The sequence below is a fragment of the Myotis lucifugus genome, unplaced genomic scaffold, assembly GCF_000147115.1.
Source record: "Myotis lucifugus unplaced genomic scaffold, Myoluc2.0 scaffold_21, whole genome shotgun sequence".
NCBI classification, from domain to species: domain Eukaryota; kingdom Metazoa; phylum Chordata; class Mammalia; order Chiroptera; family Vespertilionidae; genus Myotis; species Myotis lucifugus.
In genome coordinates, this window is record NW_005871069.1 from 1,505,520 (window position 1) to 1,526,153 (window position 20,634).

The following is a 20,634-nucleotide window of genomic DNA, read 5'->3' on the forward strand; positions in this document are numbered from 1 at the left end:
CTATTATATTGGAACTTGGTATATTTTCCACAAGATGGAATATCAAGGTATCTGTAAAAAACTCACACTCACTTATGCCCTTTTTTTTAAATTTGAAAATCCAAATTCTCCATCTGCTCATGAGCCTTGTCTGGAATTAACCAGACAGAGTGATATCCCTACATTATAGAGTGGGTGCAGAGTTAAGGAAGTGGATTGAATTTACAGTGCTTACTCTTTTTTGCCAAGAAACTCATCCAACTGGGGTTGGAAAACCAATCCCCAAATGTTGGGTATTAATTGGACCCTTGGCCAAAGCAATCACTCTATCAGCCAATTAAGGTCCGTGGAGCAAGAGCAGACTGTCATCCAGAGCCAACGCAGACGGCTCGAGGCCTGGTCACACACTATTTCTCTCCCGCTGCCGCCAAACCGTGACTCTGCCCCTTTGTCTCCAGTGACTTGTTTCCCTTCTTCAGTCTGCTGGCAAAACTAGGGGTCTTTTCAAGCTCTCCAGGACCCAGCTACCCATCAATATTAAAAAAGAAGCCACGAGTAGTTATTGAAACTTGTGGAAAGTTTGCAGATTTGCAGGGAAGGTTTTAGAGGAGTTTATGTTCTGGAAAGAGACAAAGAGAAGTGGGGAGCCAAGAAGAGCGGGCATTCTGTGGACCAGCGGATGTGTCAAAAGAGCCTAGAAGACAAGCCACTTTCTTATCACCTGCCTTTCCAACATTAAAAGGAATACATAGTGAGGACCCACACTTTTTCCTTTGCTGTTTGCAGCATTGTATTTATTAGTAATAAACATGTTGCCCATCATTATTGGTAAGACACATCAACCAGGAGCTCTGGTACCCACTGGACTTAGATGGAGTCTAGACTCCATCATGTCCCAGTTGGAAATCCTGGGTAGGGAACTTAAATTCTCAAGCTTCCACACTGTCAACCTCAGGTTGTCAAGAGGTTAAGTATTTCACAATCAACACAAGATATGTACTCAATAAATGTCGCTAACTATTGTTATTTTTCTCTGTTGACTATTTTTCCAAATTTTCTCTAACTCAGTTGGTGACTCCCCTCCATACAAGAACAAGTATAAAATTAAACATTAATTGGAGACCCAAATCTGAATAACTATTTCTAACTTAAGCCAATGGCAATCTTATTCTGCCACATGTAGACCAGTTTAAGCCCTAGGTTTTCTGGTGAGTTGCATAATATGGGTGCTTGACCCCATGTATAAGAAGCAGTAAGTCTCTTTCGATATATGACCAGAAAAATGGAGAACTGAGGAGACTACATTACAATTTTAGCCAAAGAGAGTATTTTCATTTGAAATAGCCCATCATTTCAGGAAAAGCGAAGACTTCTTAGGGACTAAATTATCTGGAAAGTTGCTTCATGCTCCCCAAGCATCTGCAGACAGTGAAGGGACTTTTCTACAGCACACAATCTGCATGGCAGCCCACTGGTGCCATATGACCAGTTTATGATCAACTGAATGTTGGGATATCACATCTATCTATGTGATGAGGGTCAAGAGTTCACTGACAAAACAGCATGTCCCTGTGCTGAAGGCACTTCTGCCTGCCATGTGCAGCTCCACCCCACGGGAACCCAGTTCTGCTACCATGTCAGTACCTTTTCAATACCTGCTTTGCCCCAACACTGTTAGTTGAACCCTGCTGCCCTGCCATGTCTACTCTGCCCACCACTAGATACCAGATACCTCGGGTGGGATGCAACTCTTGCTTGAGAGGACACTTATTCGGAGGGCCCAGAACTTGCAACCATAACTTTTAAAAACTGCATTTTTTAATGAGTTGCATTTAAAAGTTGAAAACTTGAATGATGAAAGAGAATCACTGATCTGATGCCTCCTGCATACCCCCCACTGGTGATTGAGCCTGCCATCTGGGTATGTGCCCTTGACTGAAATCGAACCTGGGAACACTTCAGTCCTCAGGCCAATGCTCTATCCACTGGGCCGAACCAGCTAGGGCAAGATTTTACTTTTAATTTCAGTTTACTCCTCAGCCAAATGGGAATAAAGGGTGTTGTGAAATTCAAGGGAGGATTACCAAGGTGCAAATCAGATTATGCATATCAACAAGGTTAGTTCCTCCTAGCCTGCAGAAATAAGAAGAGATTACATTAAGCTGACTTCTGAAGATCCTCCTACCCCTACCCTCACCCACGTGTCCCACCTCCAGTGAGGAGCTTTGGTGGGTGAGGTCTTAAAGAGATTCACCCTCCTAGCGGTATATATAGGCCAGGCTCACATTACTAAGCATTTAACTGGTAGGAGACTGGCTTCGGAGACTCTTCTTGGAGACACACTTCAGGGACTCACTCAAAGGAGCAGGACCCAGCATTTTGTTTGGGCGCCGAGCGGGAGTTGGTGGCAGCGGTTGCGGTGGCACTGACGAAAGGCAGGAAAGGGCCGGCCGTGTGAGCAGGTGGACCGACTGAGCCCAGCAGACAGCCAGCCAACAGCGAACTGACCGAGCAGTCTACCACTTACGCATCTAGCCAACCAAACCAGTTCACCCGAGCCCCTTCACCATCAACTCAGGTTCGGCCGGCCCCCGGCCCGCCTTCCGCAGCCGACGTGGCAGCCCCGGGAGGAGCACTGGCGTCCTTTTCCTTCGATCCTCGGGATTTGAAGATGGCTGCACAGTCAGCACCTAAAGTTGTGCTAAAAAGCACCACCAAGATGTCTCTAAATGAGCGCTTTACTAATATGCTGAAGAACCAACAGCCGATGCCAGTGAATATTCGGGCTTCGATGCAGCAACAGCAGCAGCTAGCCAGTGCCAGAAACAGAAGACTGGCCCAGCAGATGGAAAATAGACCCTCTGTCCAGGCAGCATTAAAACTTAAACAGAGCTTAAAGCAGCGCCTGGGTAAGAGTAACATCCAGGCACGGTTAGGCCGACCCATAGGGGCCCTGGCCAGGGGAGCGATCGGAGGACGAGGCCTACCCATAATCCAGAGAGCCTTGCCTAGAGGAGGACCACGTGGGGGACGTGCCACAGGAACCCTACTTAGGGGCGGGATGTCACTTCGAGGTCAAAACCTGCTCCGAGGTGGACGAGCCGTAGCTCCCCAAATGGGCTTAAGAAGAGGTGGTGTTCGAGGTCGTGGAGGTCCTGGGAGAGGGTGCCTAGGGCTTGAAGCTATGGGTCGTGGCAGAATCGGTGGTAGAGGTCGGGGTATGATAGGTCGGGGAAGAGGGGGCTTTGGAGGCCGAGGCCGTGGACGAGGGAGAGGTGCCTTTGCTCGCCCTGCACTGACCAAGGAACAGCTGGACAACCAATTGGATGCATACATGTCGAAAACAAAAGGACACCTGGATGCGGAGTTGGATGCCTACATGGCACAGACAGATCCTGAAACCAATGATTGAAGTCTGCCTTCCCTCCTCTGAGAGACTTGTTAAAAAGTTACCACATCTGTAAATAACCTTGAGATGACAGATGAGAGAAGAGCCTACCTGACTGATGCTGGAAGGACTTATCACAATAGACTATGGACTTACTTGCCACCAGTGTGTGCATTTAGTGTGTTCCTTTTACTTTTTTGATAACTATTATATGAAACCCTTTTTTCCTCTGAAAAAAAATAAAAATAAAAAAGTTGAAAACTCATGAATTCCTTTAATAGCATAAAATTAATAAAAATACCTAAAGAAATAATAAAAGTGGGATATTGCTCAGTTGCCCCCATTGATATCGACATTCATGAGTGAGACGCTCAAACACAAAATCAGTCAGCTTAGTGCTACTTCTCCTGAGCACCAGAAAGTCAGGCTAGAGCTCAAATCCTCCTGCTGAGTGCGCTGGCCTGGGCCCCAGGTGCCAGGGTGGTGAAGGAGGACAAAGGGGAATGATAATCATCTTCATAGCCATCATTCCCTATCACTGGGGACTAAGCTTTATGTCCATTTGCTCATTTTATCCCATCAACAATGCTATAGAATAGGTACTTCTGTGCACATGTTGCAAATGAGGATTCTGAGACTCAGAGACTCAAGAGTAACTTGCCCCAATTCAATAGTTAGGATGTGCAGGATTTGGGATCAAAGCCAGGACTGATCGGCATATAGCATTTGGCATATATTACAAAGCCCCAACCTTAACTACTATATCAATGTGTTGTGAGCTTTAATGTGCATTTGAGTCACCTGAGGAATCTTCTCAAAATACAAATTCAGATTCTCTGAGGTGGGTGAGGCCTGAGGTCCTGCAATCATATGAGAGAATTGTCTGAGACCCCAACCCAGTTTGGTTTGGTGCTCACAGAATAATAGAGTTTTTTTTTTTTCTTTGCTCCATTGGTGGAGATTTCCTAGAAGTTGCAGGATATCTTCCTTGTAATTTTTCCTCGACACTCTGACTTTACTTATGTCTCTCACCTTTGTTTTCCCTCCATGCCCCACCCGCAACAGTAACTTGCTCCAGGCTCACTTTGCTATAGTGTCTAGGTAGGAGATCCCACAACGTGTCTGCCACCAGAACTATGATTCCCAGCATTCCTGGTGCTCTCCACACTCTGGGCTTCCGCTTCTGGTCCAGGGGCTGCCACCAGAAATATAATTTCCAGAATTCCTGGTGCTCCCCGCACTCTTGGTTTCTGCTTCTAGTCCAGGGGCTGCAGAAACCAAAAGTACTGGGAACTTCAGCCACCCCCGGTCCGGACTGACAGGACCAGACACTCTGCTAGCCACAGAGAGCTGTCTGACCAACAGCTGATTCTGGCTGATTCTGTGGGGGTGGGACTTCCTCCTCCCTGCTGTCAGTCTCCACTGTAGCAATGAGGAAGCTGGGGCGACCGAGGGAGCCAAGCCCCCCAAGCCACCCACTCTCCACCCGCTCTCCCACTCTGCTTTCCATCTAGGGGCTTGGGGGGCTTGGCTCTCTCGGTTGCTGGGAGCAACAGAGGGAGCCAAACCCCCCAAGCTGCCTGCTTTCTGTCAGCTCTTCTTCTCTGCCAAGCCCCCAAAGCCCCCGGCCGCTCGGCACCTGCAAGCATGCGCACTGCCCACAGGCCCACCATCTTTGTCAGGTTAATTTGCATACTCACTCCTGATTGGCTGTGGGCATTGTGGAGGGATGGTCAATTTACGTATCTGTCCATTGTTAGTATAGATGTGGTGTATCCCATTGATTAATTTGCATATTTTGAACCATCCTTACACCCCTGGACTGAACCCCACTTGATTATAATGTAATGCCTTTTTAATGTATTATTGTATTTGATTTGATAATATTTTGTTTAGGATTCTTGCATCCATGTTATCAGAGATACTGGTCTGTGTAATTTTCTTTTTTGTGTGTGTTGTCCTTGCTTGATTTAGATATCAGTTTAATGTTAGCCTCATAAATTGAGTTTGGAAGTATTCCATCCTCTTCAACTTTTTTGGAAGAGTTTGTGGAGGAGAGTTAATAAATTTTCTTTGAATGTTGGGTAGAATTTGCAGAAGCCATTTGGTGCTGAACTTCTCTTTGGTGTGAAGATTTTTGATTACTGTTTCAATTTCCTTACTAGTTATTGGTCTATTTAGATTTTCCAGTTCAAAGTTCGGTCTAGGAAGGTTATATATTTCTAAGAATCTGTCCATTTTATATAGGCTATCAATTTTGGTGGCATATTGTCTTTCATAATAATCTTGTATAGTCCTTTGTATATCTGTGGTTTCCATTATACTTTCTCTCCTTTCATTTCTGATTTTATCTATTTGAATCTTTCCTCTTTTTTCCTTAATAAGTCAGCCAGAGATTTGTCAACTTTATTTACCTTTTCAGACAACCAGGTCTTTGTTTCATCAATTTTTTATAATCCTCAACCAAAAATATGTGTCTATTGATTTTAAAGAAAGAGAGAGAGGAAGGGGTAGAGAAACATCAATATGAGAGAAAAAAATTGATTGGTTGCCTCCTATATAATCCCCTACCAGGAATAGACATGACTAGGTACATGTACTGACCAGGAATCAAACCCACAACCTTTTGGTGTAAGGACAATGCTCCAACCAACTTACCCACCTGACCAGGGCATTATTTTTTCTATTGTTTTTTTGTTCTCTATTTCATTTATTTCTGCTCTAATTTTTATTATTTTCTTCCTTCTACTAAGTTTGGGCTTCATTTACTCTTTTTGTTCTAATTCTTTAAGACAACATGTTAGATTTTTGATATTTTTCTTATTTCTGGAGGTAAGCCTGTAATGCTATAAACTTCCCTCTTAGTACAGTTTTGCTATATCCCCCAAATTTTGGTATGTCATATATTTATTTTCATTTGTGTCTATGTATCTTTTGATCTTTTGTTTCTTCTTTGACACAATAGTTTTTTAATAGCATGTTATTTATTCTCCACATATTTGTGGTTTTTCCAGCTTTCTTCTTGCAGTTAATTTTCAGTTTCATAACATTGTGGTAAAAAAATTATCCTATATAATAAAAGGCTAATATGCAAATTGACTGAACAACAGAACAACCAGTCGCTATGACACGCACTGACCACCAGGGGACAGACACTCAATGCAGAAGCTGCCTCCTGGTGGTCAGTGTGCTCCCACAGCGGGGAGCACCGCTCAGCCAGAAGCACTGAGCAGGGCTCATGGCTAGCGAAAGCAGCAGCGGTGGCGGGAGCCTTTCCCAACTCTGTGGCAGTGCTAAGGATTTCCAACTGGCAGCTTAGCAGGCCTAAGCCATCAGTCGGACATCCCCCAAGGGCTCCCAGACTGCGAGAGAGTGCAGGCTGGGCTGAGGCACACCCCCACCCCCACCCAAGTGCACAAATTTCATGCCCTAGGTTTCTAGTGTTTAGTATAATTTCAATCTTCTTAAATTTGTTGAGACTAGTTTTGTGCCCCAACTATGGTATATCCTTGAGAAGAATATATTCTATCATTAGGGGGTGGAAAGTTCTATAAATAGTATGTCCATTTGCTCTATTGTGTCATTTAAGGTCAAGATTTCCTTATTGACTTTCTGTTTGGATAATCTATATTGCTGTCAATGGGATATTTAAGTCCCCTAATATAATTGCATTTTTGTCAGTTTCTCCCTCTAGGTGTGTTAGTAATTGCTTTATGTATTTTGGTGCTCCCAGATTGGGTGCATATATATTGATAAGTGTTACATCTTATTTTTTAAAAAATATATTTTTTTATTAATTTCAGAGAGGAAGGGAGAGGGAGAGAGATAGAAACATCAATGATGAAAAATAATCATTGATCAGCTGCCTCCTGCATGCCCCCCATGGGGGATCGACCCCGCAACCCGGGCATGTGCCCTTAACCAGGAATCAAACCTGGGACCCTTCAGTCTGCAGGCCGACACTCTATCCACTGAGTCAAACCAGCTAGGGCAGTGGTCAGCAAACTGCGGCTCATGAGCCACATGCAGCTCTTTGGCCCCTTGAGTGTGGCTCTTCCACAAAATACCACGTGCAGGCGTGCATGTACAGTGTGATTGAAACTTCGTGGCCCATGTGCAAAAGTCGGTATTTTGTGGAAGAGCCACACTCAAGGGGCCAAAGAGCCACATGTGGCTTGCGAGCTGCAGTTTGCCGAACACTGGGCTATGGCAATGTGTTACATCTTCTTGATGACTTGTCCCCTTTATCATTATAAAATGTCCATCTTTGTCTCACATGACATACGTACAGCCACACCCACTTTTGCCTGGTTGCCACTTGCTTGGAGTATTATCTTCCACCTGCTGACTTTAAACCTATTTTTGTCATTGTAACTGAGATAAGTTTCCTGAAGGCAACATATAGTTTGGTCTGGTTTTTCAATCCAACTACTCTGTGCCTTTTGATTGGTGAGGTTAGTCCGTTAGGGTGATTATTGATATACTAGGGGCCCAGTGCATGAATTCGTGCACCTTGAAAGGAACTGTGGGCTGCGAGGCTTCAGTGGGAACAGGGGCGGGTCTTGGCCCATCCTCCGCACCCTGGCTAGGCTCCTCTGGCCACGGCCCACGATGCCCTATCTGCCGGCAGCCCTGCTCCCGCCGCCGCTGCTCCCATGCACTGATGGTGCCTGCCCCACTCGCACCACTGACTGTGTGGAGCGATTGGGGCCAGCACCAGCAGTGGGTATGAGCAGGGCTGGTGCTGTCAGTGGGTGCAAGTGGCAGATGCTGCCCTGATTGTCCATCAGGAGCAAGGGGAAGTGCAAAAGCCCTCAGAGGCGATCAGGGCCAGCAGCCACCACTTACACCTGCTGACAGTGCCGAGTGATTGGGGCTGGTGCCAGGCACCAGCAGCAGGTGCAAGCACCCAGTGAATTTTCAGTCACCACCAGAGGCTTGCCCAGATGACAACTGGTGTCCCACCTTGGTCTGGCACCTCCGCTCACCTGCTCCATCATCCCACCGCGGCCAATGCCCACCATGTTCTGCACTCTGCCACCTGCTGCTGACAGCCACCATGTTTCGCATGCATGCCCCCTGGTGGTCAGCGCATGTCTTAGCCACCAGTTATTTGGTTGTTCCGCCGTTCAGTCTATTTGCATATTAGGGTTTTATATAGAGAGATGAGGACTTATTTCAGCCTTTTTTTAATTTCATTTTCTGATTGCTCTGTAACTCCATTCTTTTCCCTGTGCTTCTATCTGCTATTTTAGTGTGGCAGTTTTCTATATTTTTCTCTCTGTTTCTCTTTTTTGTAATGTTTTGTGTCTCAGCTCAGGATTTTTATTTTGTTGTTACCATTAGGTTTAAATTACAGAAATTATAGTCTTTTTAAAAAATGCTTTTTCCCACCCTGGCCTGTGTGGCTCAGTTGGTCGAGTGTCACCCCGTGCATCAAAAGCACCAGTTGTATTCCCTGGGCAGGGCACATGCCCAGGTTGCAGGTTCTATCCCCAGTTGGGATGTGTATGGAAGACAATGGAAGGCAACAGATCAATGTTTCTCTCTCACATCAATGTTTCTCTCTCCCTCTCCTTTCCTCACTCTCTAAAAATCAATTAAAATGGTAAAAAATCTCTTTTAAAATGCTTTTTTTCCCTTTAAATTTTTTTAATATATATTTTTATAGATTTCAGAGGAAGGGAGAGAGAGATAGAGATAGAAACATCAATGATGAGAGAGAAAACATCAATGATGTCTCCTGCACAGACCCTACTGCAGATTGAGACCACAACCTAGGTATGTGCCCTTGACCATAATCAAACCTGGGATCCTTCAGTCTGCCAAACCAACTAGGGCTGCTTTTTCCCCTTTAAACTTTCTGTTACAGTTGTTTAATACCATATTCGGAAATAGAGTTGCAAGTTCCTGTTTCTGTCTGTCTGTCATCTTAGTCAAAGTTTTACATACTTTTGCCTTTTTGTTTCACCTAAAAAAGCTTCTTTCAGCATTTCTTGTAATACAGGTCTCATGGAGATATATCCAATCTGCTTTTGTTTGTCTGGAAAAACCTTTATTTCTGCTTCATATCTAAAGGATAACTTTTCTGGACATATTATTCTTGGCTGGTGGTTTTTCTCTTTCAATAATTTGAATATTTCATTCCATTCTTTCTTGGTTTGTAACATTTCTATTAAAAAATCTGGTTTCCTTTGTGGTTTACAGTATTTTTCTCTGTCTTCCCAAGAATTCTTTCTTAGTCATTAACTTTTGTCAGTTTAAATAAAATGTACCTTGGCGAAGGTATTTTTGCATTGTTATAATACGGTGTTCTGTTAGATTCGTCAATTCTAAAGCCCAGTTCTTGTCATAGGCTTGGGAAGTTCTCCTCAATTATTTTTTGAGTAGGCTTTCTATCTCTTCTCCCCAACTTCTCCTGCTGGTATAAATATTATCCTTGTGTTGCTCTTTTTAATGGAGTCAGGAAATTCTCATAGAGTTCTTTCTTTCTTTTTTTTTTAACTCTTAGTTCTCTCTTTTCCTCCTCCTGGGCATTTCTATATTCTATCCTCAAGCTCACTAATTATTTCTTCTATCTAACCTGCTGTTTCCAAAGTTTTCTTAAGGCATTCCTCATCTTATTTATTGAGTTCTTCAGCTCCAGAATTTTCTTGTCTGTTTGTTTTTTAATATTTCAACATCTTTGGTAAAGTGCTTCTTTTGTTTATTCATTTTTTTCCTGAGCTCATTGAACTGCCTTTCTCAGTTTTCTTGTAACTCATCGAGCATCTTCATAACTTCAATTTTAAACTTTCTGTCATTTAAGTCACAATATTTCATGGCTTTGAGTTTGATTTCTGGAGACTTACCATTTTCTTTCTGTGCTCCCATGTTACCCTGGTTGTTCATGGTATTTGTTGGATTATTTCTCTGCCTGTGCATTCAATCTCGTGAGCTCTTTTATTTGTTTAAATACTGTTTTGCTCTCAACAATTTAGCAGGTTTACATGTAGAGTATATTTTTTTGTTTTCAAGTAGATGGTGTTTTAGCACAGTTTTGTTTTCTCTTACCTGCACTATTTGTACTTCAGGGGTCATGGTAATGCAGCATCAACTCAGTTAAGGAAAATGGATAGTGATTGTCCCCTCTGTGACTAGCTTGTCTCAGTTACAGGGCACTACCACTGTGGTAGGGGTATGTCGTGGGTGTTGGAGAACCAGTTTTGCAAGCTCTCAACACTACCTCCTTTTTACTAATGGTCACTGGCCCTTTGTGTTTTTAGAGGTGACTCTACCAGACTGCCAAAATGAGTATGGAGGGGTGGGGGCAAGTTCATGACTTCACAGCTCTGCTGTAGTATTAAGGCATCTCAATCTTCTCTACCTGGTTCTATTGGGTTGAATGGAGCAAGGGAGACAAGTTAATGATCTCACAGCTCTGCTCCTCTTCCAGTGAGATCATTAAAAGCCATTAAAGCCATGGACACTGCTAAGCTTTCTTTACTGGGCTCTGCCAGGATGGGTAAGTTTAGGTAGGCATGCTCACAATCCATGGTTCTGCCCCATGCCAGTAATGGCTTTCAGTAATGTTATGTTGTTTTAAGCTTCCTAGTCACCTCTGCCAGGGTCTCTTGCAATAAGAGGAGGGAGGAGAAAGGGTGATGCCTTTTCTTGGGAGTCACTGCTTCTTCCCCTCTTGCAATCCAGGCTATAGTATAGGGGCTGCATTCTGACTCCTCTCTCACTACCATGCTTGTTGGACCCTTATTAAGTGCCAAACTGGATCTGCAGCAACTGTTCCTGTCCTTCTCCATTCCACTTACCCTACTCCTTCCAGTCTGACCAACTTCAGATGTTCAGATGCATGGATATTTCAGGTGTATCGTGTGTTGAGCAGGGGCTCCTTTGTTATTGTTGTTGTCTCACTTGGACATTTAAGGATAGAAACAAAGAAGGTTCCTCATTTTTCCATAATGCTGATGTTGATGTCTTTCTTTACTTCCAATTCATATCCAACTCACTGAAAGACCATTGGGTTATTTCATTATTTGCATTATTGACTAATACCAATCATGCTGCTATAAACATTCAAGCAAACATTTTTTAGAGACATGTCATTTCCCTTAGTATATATCTAAGAGTGGAATTGCTAGTCACATAGCACATCTATGATTAACTTTATGCATGAACTCTACTTTTTTTTATTCTTGTGATGTATTTTACATTCCCATTATTATTTTGTAACTACCAATTATAGTTCTTAATCCCTTCATCATTTTCACCCACTCCCCAAACCCCTTTCCTATCTGGCAACCATCAGTTTGTCCTTTGTAACTAGGAGTCTATTTCTGTTTTATTTGTTCACTAATGGCATGGTGCACAAATTTGTGCACATTGAAAGGGAATTAATTAGAAGAAATATTTTAATATTGCTATTCGCCCTTTCTCTATAATAGAAGTGTCAGAGTAAAGAAAAGTAGTAAAATCTATATGAAAATAATATATAAATTTATTAGTAAATAAACAATAACATGATTTAACAACAACCAATATATGATATAAAAACAACAAAAACATGATATAAAAACAACATTGATACAAACAATGACTGATAAATTGATTAAACTTATTCTAATATCTCCCTGTATACCACATTAAGAGTAAAAACACTTTCAGAGTGCTTGACTAATTTTCCTTGTGATGAAGTACTTACAACTTTAATGTCACATGCTCTTTGAATTCGAGAGAAAGCAACATATAACTGACCATGTACAAAAATGGGTTCAAGTAGCCAGAACCGGTTTGGCTCAGTGGATAGAGCATCGGCCTGCGGACTGAAAGGTCCCAGGTTCGATTCCGGTCAAGGGCATGTACCTGGGTTGCGGGCACATCCCCAGTAGGAGGTGTGCAGGAGGCAGCTGATCGATGTTTCTCTCTCATCGATGTTTCTAACTCTCTATCTCTCTCCCTTCCTCTCTGTAAAAAATCAATAAAATATATTTTAAAAAAAAAAAGCAAAAATGGGTTCAAGTAGGAATATTCCTACTCTGTCTAGAGTTTGTCCTTGTGATTTATTAATTGTCATTGAAAATGCTGGCATCATGGGAAACTGTCTTCAAATTAATTTAAATGGGAGCCCAGTGTCAGATGGGGACAAATGAATTCTTGGAATCAGAACTACCTCTCCTTCTGCAGATCCTGTTAATACTTCAGCTTTGATTATGTTAGGTCGCAATCTTTTGATAATAAACCTAGTACCATTACAAAGACCCCATTTACTATTAAGATTTCTCAGTAGCATGATGATTGCACCTACTTTCGATTTTAATTTATGACACAGCATTCCCAAAAGTGTAATATTATTAAGAAATGGGAAATTTTTTCCTTTCAGCATCATCCATTGAATCAATGGAATCATCACTCAAATAGGTCTGAAAATCTCCATGGAGTATATCCAAAATTTCTTCATTTAATTTATGAACATGCTCATATTTAGGACAAAAAATTGCACATTTAGATATATTTTTAATATTATCTTTACATATACTATTTCCAAAGGTAGCTTCAATAATAGATCTGTTACAAATCATTTCACAGGGGATTTCAATAATATCCATTCTTAAATGAAAACTGCTATCAAGTTTGACCTCTCCAAGTTTTACTAACCATTCACTATAAGCAGAATCCTCTGATCTCATATTTGTTTTAAGAGACAACTTTCTGAAACATCCCAAGCACTATAGTACTTTAAACTCGTTTGTACTACGGCTGATCGCATAGCATGCGGGACAATACTGAGACATTGTCGAAAATCCCCTCAGAGAAGTGCTTCACGAAATGTATCATAAATTACACCTCCTACAGTTCTCAGATCAGCAAAACTTATCGCACCTTTTACATGCAGAAGCAAAAGTCTAAGGTAATATCGTTCTGGTTCTCTAAAGCTCACAGTGAACAGGCTACATAATACTTTATTCCTGTCCTTTTGGCGTTTTCTCCACGAAGAATTATTAAACACATAATGTTGTGGAATCTCCCAATAATAACAATTACACGCATAGAATCTTCTCTATTCAATAAAACTAAGCCATCAAAGCCAAGTTATGCCTTTTAGCCCTACCTATAACTTCAGCAAAATCATCAGTATGAAAATACAAATTCTGATCATTTGGCAAATGAATAGCTAATCTTGTGATTGCATGAAATTGGTCATGCATTCACATTGCAAAAAGTCTCCAAACAGCCTCAGGAGCGCTCACATACCTGGAGTCAATGAAGTCCTATACTTCATCATGATAATATTTTTATCACAAATTTGAATATTTGCACAATCGTGACCATTATAGATGTATTTAAATAAATATTTGACATTCTTACTCGATGCGCAGAGTTCAATGTTTATATGACAGTTATATTTAAGGCAAAAATATAGGTTATAAGGGACAATCCAAGTGTTATCAACAACTTTATTTCCAATAGACATCGTGCTACCAGATCTTTATATTTGGGATATCCATCAATATTTCCAATGGTCACATTTTGAAATTCTTTCAGATATCCCTTTGAACATTTTCCATTTTCCATACATGGACTATTTGGATTTTGTATTCCACATGGTCCATGTATCATATTTGATTTTACAATTTGAAAAAGTCGAGGACAGTGGTCTTCATCCGGAATTTCTGCCTTAACTATAATGTCATTTTCTGTTCGTAATTTGGATTCACTATCTAATATCAATAATATGTGAGCGTGAGGCAGTCATGTTTCTGAAATTCAAAGACATGAATTTTAGCTGTAATTTTGCCAAATAAATTGAATTTACATATATCATTTAAAAGGGCATTCAGCTTAATATTAAAAACCCTGGCTACCAAGTCAGGTCTGTTTTCAACTTTTTGCCAGCGTTGTAAATTGTTGGTAATATCTGCCCATTTTTGGTTGCACGTCATGGTTATGAATAAATCGGGCTTGCCATACTTTGTTACAATTGCCATAGCATCCTGATATCCCTGCTGCATATTTCTGGGACCACCCTCAAAAGATGATGGAAGTATTATCATTTTACCAATCGGCACATTGTCATTTTCAGATCTAGATGTGAGATAATCCATCAAACGACTATATTTTTCAACTCTCAACTTAGATTGGTTTGCTTTAATGAAATTTATCCGATTTGCTTCCATTTTTAAATATGAATCGACAATATACTGTTGAGTTCATTTTCCTGCATTTAAAATAGGATTGAATGTGTTCTGGACAGAGAGATGAAATCCTTAATACTGCATTTGTGTGACTCATGCCCTTACATTTCATCTTGTATTATTGTAGATTACACTGTCATCTCTGAGTCTTAATGCAATATCTGTTCCCCAGCCTTTTTCACCATGTGGAAAAAGAACAGGATACGTCATTGCAGCTAATGTAGGAAACAGGATACTGATTTGTTTCATTTTAGTGGCATTCAGATTATTAGGATCTGGTTTACAATGAATGAGCAAGTCCCTTTCAAAAGGAGGTTCTCCATCTTCGTTTCTGAATATGATGGCCACTTTGGTTACATGAGGATAATTATATCTACCTGGATCACTATTACGTTCATATTTAATCACCCTTGTTACTTTCGTGGGAGCAATTCCTTTCACTGCTGCTTCAGATTGGGTTTCCTTTTCTACCTCATGTAGCATCTTGTATGATTTTGTTAATTCATTTATTTCATGCATGAGATTGTTGATGTTGATCATGAGTCTTTCTGAGCAACCTTGGTTTTCTGGCATTGCTAATCTTTTACTCATCGTTTTGGCCATATCTAAAATATAGAGTTGAGCAAACTTCCAAGAAACACTATCCGAAAGATGTAAAGTTCCAGTATGGTGATAAACTTGTCCGTGTATTCTAAAACAGTATGGCCCATATCCTGATGGTGATGCAATATTTGCACCCATTGAAGGAAAAAAAAGAACTATTTATTGAATGAATATTTTCCATGAAATTTTTACTGTCAGAATTTTTGTTTATCATTAATTTTTTAAATATGCTGGGTATTTTGGAAAATGTACATCATTTGGACAAACTTTACCTTTGCTACAATATTGAGTAAATTTTCCATCAGATGGTTTTTCATCAAAGAAATTTAGTGATAGCCAAAATTGACATGTAACAGTCATTCCACCACAACTATGTTCAATAATTGCATCGCCATTTACTCCATTTTTGCTGTAAAGGCAGTTTCTACCAGTATTGGTAGTATTTGTTGATGACTGTTCTTTAGACATATTCTGTCGACAACGCTGGCTTCTTTCGGCTTCAGACGTACACTGTGTCAATAGTTGGTCTTCAGACATATTCTGTCGATGACGCTGGCTTCTTTTAGCTGCAGAGGTACATTGTGCCAATAGTTGGTCTTCAGACATTTTCTGTTGGCTGCAGAGGTACGTTGTGCTAATAGTTGGTCTTCAGATATATTCCATCGCCAACACCAGCTTCTTTCGGCTTCAGAGGTACGTTGTGCCAATCATTGGTCTTCGAATACATTCTATCACCAACGCCAGCTTCTGTTTTTATATCATGTTTTTGTTGTTTTATAGCATGTTTTTATTGTTTTATGTCATGTCTTTGTTGTTATATCATGTTGTTATTATTTATTATTAATCAATTTATATATTATTTTCATATAGATTTTACTAATTTTCTTTCATCTCTGACACTTCTTTTATAGAGAAAGCGTGAATAGCGATATTAAAATATTTCTTCTAATTAATTTCCTTTCAATGTGCATAAATCTGTGCACTGGGCCACTAGTAAATACGTAACTATCAATAGTTGAATCTAAAAATCAAGATAAACAAACAAGCAGAACAGAAACAGACTCACAGATACAGATAACATTTTGACAGCTGCCAGATGGGTTGGGGGAGAGTGGTAAAACAGTGAAGGGATTAAAAAGTACAGAATAGTCATGGGGATATAAAGTACAACATAGGAAATATAGTCAATAATATTCTAATAACTATGTATGGTATCAAATGGGAATGGTATTTATTGGGGTAGTCACTTAGATTATAATGTCTAATCACTGGGTTGTACACCTGAAACCAATATATTGTATGTTGACTATAATTAAAAAATAAAAAATAATTTTTAAAAAGAGACATTGCCATCAGAGCTACTAGAAAGGACTCTAAGAAGCATAGTTCCTTTTCATTGAGGCTTGAGATCTAACACAGGCAACATCAAAAAATACCCTGAGATGTCACAGACACAAAGTGTAGCTCATTTTTAACATATATATATATATATATATATATATATATATATATATATATATAGATAGATAGATATATTAATACATATATTAATATATGTGTATGCATATGTAATAAAGTAGAGTACAGAAATCAAATATTCCCTTAAATTGAGAAAGGTTAGAATTTAATATTTTTTTTCAGTTAATAAGTATACTATTTTTAGAGTTCATAAGTTAGTTAAATACATATAATTAAAGCAATAAGAATGGGTTGATAAAAATACAGTGAGAGGATAAGCACTGAGGATATTAAGATGAATGATAGATAGGTGATAGATAGATGATTGATTGATAGGTAGATGATAGATAGATGATAGATAGATAGATAGATAGATAGATGATAGATAGATAGATAGATAGATAGATAGATAGATAGATAGACAATTAGATTTCTGTGGCTACCATAACAAATCATTATAATCTGGTCGCTTAAAACAATAGAAATATATTCTCTAACAGGTCTAAAGGCCAAAAGTCCTAAATCAAGTTTTCAACAGGGCCATGCTCCCTCCGAAGACTCCAGGGGAGAATCCATTCCTCCTCTCTTCCAGCTTCTGGTGGCTCCTAGTATTCCTTGGCTTATGACTGCATCTCTTGAATTTCTGCTTCCATGGTCATATGGTTTCCTCCTCTTCTGTATGTTTCTCTCTTTGTCCTTATAAGGACACCTGTCAGTAGATTTAGAATTTACCAAGGTGATCCAAAATAATCTCCACATCTCGAGATCCTTAACTTAATCACATCTGCAAACACCCTTTTTTCAAATAAGAACACATTCTCAGGTTCTAAGAGTTAGAACATATACATATCTTTTTGAGGAGGGTCATCATTTCAGCTCACTGTAAGTAAATAAATAATAAATAGGACTTCCATTTTATCTATTACATTTGATTACATTTCATCCAGTGTCCAATCTTATTTATTCTCTTCTCTTAGTTGCATAACTATTGCAACTTAAGTAACTGTGAATCACCAGCTTTAGTTTTACCATATCATTTGGGGTCACAAGCTCACAAAAGACTACATTTTTAAAAGATGATTGTCAAACCAGATGCCAGAAGTTCTCCTGAGACACTCTATAATTCAAACCACAGGCTCCTCAGCTGTGTTGTAAGGACAGTCCTATAATAAAAATACTGTGTGTGCTTCTCCTTGGCCTTCCATAGGCTTCGTCACACAGAAGTCTATCACCTGTGAGCAGGCAAGGTTTAGGAACCTGATGGGTTTACATAAGCAACTACTTGCTTGAAATCTGTCTTTCAGCCAATAAATAGTCATCAGTTACATAAGGCTTGTCTATGGCAAAAATAAATAATAATAATTAATAGTACCCCACTTGCCCTAGCAGGTTGGCTCAGTGGATAGAGCATTAACTGTGGGCTGAAGGGTCCTGGGTTTGATTCTGGTTAAGGGAACATGCCCAGGTTGTGGGCTTGATCCCCAGTGTGGGGTGTGCAGTGCAGGAGGCAGCTGATCAATGATGCTCTCATCATTGATGTTTCTATCTCTCTTTCCCTCTCTCTTTCTCTCTGAAATCTATAAAAATATATATTTTTTTAAAAAGACTATCCCACTTCTTTAACCTTCTATTTCTATTGCTGAAAGAACTAAAAAAAAAAAAAAAAGTAACTTGCTTGGGCCAGTGGAAGAGGAAGACCTGAGGTTTATTTCTGTTTAATTTCCAAAATGCAAACAACCAAAGGAAAACTTTTGATTTTCTTTACATCCCAGATTGGTCAGGGTGGAAGTTTGTGGTGTGGTTGTCAATGAAAGTGTATTAAATAGTGAACCAATTGGAATAAGGCAGCATACCCAGAACAAAGGGCAGAGAGTCAAGGGAGGAGGGGTTAGAGTAACTTTTAGCAGGACAATATTTAAATACTAGAGGCCTAGTGCATGAAATTCATGCACTCCAGAGGAGACGGTCCCCCCTCAGCCTGGCCTGCGCCCTCTCGCAGTCTGGGAGCCCATGGGGAGTGGGCCTAAGCCGTCAGTCGGACATCCTTAGCGCTGCCACGGAGGCAGGAGAAGCTCTCACCACTGCCACTGTACTCACCAGCCATGAGCCCGGCTTCTGGCTGAGCAGTGCTCCCCCTGTGGGAGCGCACTGACCACCAGGGGGCAGCTCCTGCATTGAGTGTCTGCCCCCTGGTGGTCAGTGCACATCATAGTGACCAGTTGTTCCACTGTTCGGTTGATTTGCATATTAGCCTTTTATTATATAGGACTAGAGGCCCGGTGCACAAAAATTTGTGCATTCGGGGGGGAGGGGGGGTCCCTCAGCCCGGCCTGTGCCCTCTCGCAGTCTGGGACCCCTCGGGAGATAACAACCTGCTGGCTTAGGCCTGCTCCCGGGTGGCAGAGGGCAGGCCCAATCCCTAGGTGCAGCCCCTGGCCGGGCTCAGAGCAGGGCCGATTGGGGAGTTGGGGCACCGCCCCCTGTCATGCACAGAGCAGGGCGGATTGGGAGGTTGCGATGCCACCCTCAGTCACGCTCAGGGTAGGGCCGATTGGGGGGTTGGGGCACCGCCCCCTGTCACACTCAAGGCAGGGTCGATGGGGAGGTTGCGGCGCCACCCCCTGTCACGCACAGAGCAGGGCCCATCAGGGGTTTGGGGAGCTCCTCCCTGTCACGCACAGAGCAGGGCCCATCAGGGGTTTGGGGAGCTCCCCCGTGTCACGCACAGAGTAGGGCCGATAGGGGAGTTGGGGCACCGCCCCCTGTCACACACAGAGCAGGGCAGATCAGGGGCGCCGCCCTCTATCACCCACAGAGCAGGGCCGATCAGGGGGTTGGGCGCCGCCACTCTCACACTCAGGGCAGGGCCGATGGGGAGGTTATGGCTCTACCCCGTCACACACAGAGCAGGGCCCGTGGGGGAGGAGGGGTTGGGGCACTGCACCTTGTCACACACAGAGCCGCAGGGCGATCAGGGGGTTGGGGAGCTCCCCCCTATCAGGCACAGAGCAGGGCTGATCAGAGGGTTGGGGCGCCTTCCCCTGTCACGAACAGAGCAGGGCGGATAGGGAGGTTGTGGCCCCGCCCCCTGTCACACCCAGAACCGCAGGGCGATCAGGGGGTTTGGGCGCTGCCCCCTGTCACACTGATCCCGGTGCTGGGAGGCATATTACCCTTTTACTATATAGAATAGAGGCCTGGTGCATGGGTAGGGGCTGGCTGGTTTGCCCTGAAAGGTGTCCTGGATCAGGGTGGGGGTCCCCACTGGGGTGCCTGGCCAGCCTGGATGAGGGGATGATGGCTGTTTGCAGCTGGTCACACACTCTTCAGGGTGGGGGTCCCCACTGGGGTGCCTGGCCAGTCTGGGTGAGGGGCTGAGGGCTGTTTTCAGGCTGGTAGGTGACTGAAGCTCCCAACCACTCCTTTTTTTCTTTTTCTTTTTATTCTGGGCCAAGGCCTCTGCTGCTGAAAGCAGGTATCTGGTTTGTTTCGGTTCTATAATCGAAACACTGTATCATCTTCAGCTCTGAGATCCCGGCCGGCTGAAAGCTGGTTTCTGGGATTTTGTTTAGCTTCTATATTTGTTACAATGTTTCAAACTGCCAGCTCAGAGGCCGGCAAGGCAGGCGGGGAACTTTGGAGTCCTCCTTCACTGAAGCAAGCAAGCCTCATGTTTCGCTTCCAGCTGCCTGGCTGCTGGCCCGCCATCTTGGCTGGCAGTTAATTTGCATATCGCCCTGATTAGCCAATGGGAAGGGTAGCGGTGGTACACTAATTACCATGTTTCTCTTTTATTGGATAGGATACTGTACTTATAATAAATAGATTTTTTCATTTTAAATGGTCAAGCTTTTCTCTTCATTTATAACATTTTGTTTATCTTTGTTTCAGTGAAAATTCTGAGTCAGACTATAAAATAGTAATAATGTTTTTTATTGCCATAAGCTAGCCATATTTTCATCATTGTGCCAAAATAAAATATAGAGAAATTATTATTGTCAATTATTTTTATATTCTAAA

At 41.9% G+C, this 20,634-nt stretch overlaps 1 pseudogene across 1 annotated transcript; it reads left to right on the forward strand.

The window, feature by feature from the left end:
- The first annotated feature begins 2,361 nt into the window (after positions 1 to 2,361).
- On the forward strand, positions 2,362 to 3,595 carry LOC102428031 (annotated as a pseudogene). Its single transcript, XR_001347560.2, has one exon. The product of XR_001347560.2 is annotated as a chromatin target of PRMT1 protein pseudogene (transcript).
- Positions 3,596 to 20,634: the final 17,039 nt, after the last annotated feature.